Source organism: Nannospalax galili, unplaced genomic scaffold (assembly GCF_000622305.1).
Source record: "Nannospalax galili isolate Female #2095 unplaced genomic scaffold, S.galili_v1.0 C49562699, whole genome shotgun sequence".
Classification (NCBI taxonomy): Eukaryota; Metazoa; Chordata; class Mammalia; order Rodentia; family Spalacidae; genus Nannospalax; species Nannospalax galili.
Genome location: NW_008480307.1, coordinates 160 through 2,292, shown reverse-complemented (window position 1 = coordinate 2,292; position 2,133 = coordinate 160). Strand labels below are relative to the sequence as shown.

General features: G+C 53.1%; 1 long non-coding RNA gene across 1 annotated transcript; it reads right to left on the bottom strand.

Moving 5' to 3' along the window:
- Window positions 1–677: 677 nt before the first annotated feature.
- On the bottom strand, window positions 678–1,930 carry LOC108490422. Its single transcript, XR_001872291.2, has 2 exons — window positions 1,739–1,930; window positions 678–793 (listed from the first exon to the last, which is right to left on the bottom strand). It is a non-coding gene; the product is annotated as an uncharacterized LOC108490422 (long non-coding RNA).
- Window positions 1,931–2,133: the final 203 nt, after the last annotated feature.

The window sequence follows — 2,133 nt, the reverse complement described above, 5'->3', positions numbered from 1 at the left end:
GTGTGTGTGTGTGTGTGTTCGTGTACACATTTGAGTGTGTGTATATGAGTGAGAGATAGCATGTGTGTATGTATATATGTGTTTACGTGTGCCCAAGTATGTATGGGTATGTGAGTGAGCACCTGTGTTTGTGGGGTCAAGCATGTGTGGTGACAGCACACCTGCTTGTGTGCCCACGTGTGCCAGCAGTGGATGGTGAGCTGGGATAACATGGGCATGCTCAATGGCTCCATGAGTGATAACACATTGATGTGGGGATTGTGTATGCACTTGGCTTGTGTCGTTTGTGTGAGTGACACTGTCCAAAAAGTGTGTGGGCTTAGGACTGCACAGGCTCATATGGATGGATGCAGATGCGCCTACGCTTGCCTGTGCTCTCACAAACAGACATGTGTGGACACCCGAGTTTCATGAGGACTGTTGGGCAGCATTCAGTGACTGTTGGGTCTGTGGATGTGTGGATGTGGGAAAGGCCTGCTGGAATGCTGGGAGTTTGAGAGGATGCTTGTGGCATTCTGGCTCAGGTTTGGGGTTCAGCTGGATGCAGATGAGCAGGACATGAGCAGGGCGGACTACAGGCGGGACCAGGCTCGAGTGCCACCTTGCCTCCCGGCACCTGCCTCCTCCTCCCAAACACCTCGGCTGCCAGCACTTACACCTCCGTGGACTTCTGTTCATTGGTTAGGCCGGCCCCCTCCACAGTGAAGATGCAGTCGAACAGGGGCTCTGAGAGTGGGTTCCGGAGCGACACCTCAGCCACCAGCTTGCGGTTCTGCTTGGGCTCCCCTAGGACCTGGAAGGGGTTCAGATGAAAATCAGGGCAGGGAGCCTGGCTGGATGCCTATTTGCCCGAGTTTGGCCCAAAGTTTGGTATATGAAGCCACTCCCAGCTGTCACCCCCATGCCCTATCTCTGTGCCTCAGTTTCCTCATCTGCAAAACACAGGTGGAGGTCCCCACCTAGGTCTCTTTCATAGAACTTTACTAGGCTCCAGGTAACCTGAGAGATGTAGCTCTCCTGTGTCTTAGTACCTAGAGCAGAAAAATCATAGGTTGGAGTTGGGCTGAATGCCCTTTTCAGCATGTGACCCTGGGGAACCCCAACCCTCTCTGAACCCTGTTTCCCTCATAGGAGAGAGCTGCCAGACTTGGGAGTGTCTATGGGATAGATGAGCAAAGACGTTCAAGCCCCTGGTGGACTAGCCCACAGAGCTCGCCACCCCCACGTGTCTGCTTTGTACTGTGGAGCAGCTGCATCTGGGGTTCTGGGGCCCCTCAGAGGAAGGCTGGGAGGAAGATGGCGGTGGCAGCACAGTCACCTCTCACCAAGCCTTCTAATGTGGGGGTATAGCTCTAGCTTCTTCCTGTGGACATGCTCAGATTCTCCCAGCACCCCTGAGTGCCAGCATTAATCCTGTCTGACAAAGGACTTAACTGAGGGCCAGGGAGTGAAGGAGCACGCCTATGGTCACCCAGGCACAAACCCAGGTCAGCAGACTCACACCCTTCTCTGGTCCCAGCAGCATCACCAAAGCCTGGAGACATCAGCTTTTTAAAGGATTCCTGGGTCCTGGACCCCTCTACTCCAAGCCCCTGCCACTCTATGGCTTCAAGGCCCCACATTCTTAGTTTTATGATGCCAATCTTTCATAAGATCCTGAGGTACCAGGCTGCAGGGAGGCAGGTGGGGTGGGGATGGGACTGCTCCCTCCTAGTGCCAGGACCTGTCTGCCCCTTACCCGGATCTTGATTTCTGGATTCTCCAGGTAGAGGTCTCTCTCTGCCAGCAGGTAGCTGTCGGCAGCCGGCTCGATGAGGAGGCCTCGAACCTTGATGAGGTTCGACTCAGTCAGACAGTCCCCATACCTCTCATAGAGGATTCGAAGGGGAATACTATTCTCTGCAATGGGGGAGAGGGAGGCAACGTGAGGTGTGAGGTGTGAGGGCTGGATCCCTGCTGCCACCTTCTTTATACAGAAGGGAAGGAATGTATTTAAGTCACCTGCCTTTCCACAGGAGGAACAGGTGACACAGCAAAGTCGCCCTTCAAAAAATTAGTTTAAAAAAATTTATATATTTTTACTTATGTGTATGAATGTCTTCTCTGCATGTATGTAAGTGCATGTGTGTTGTT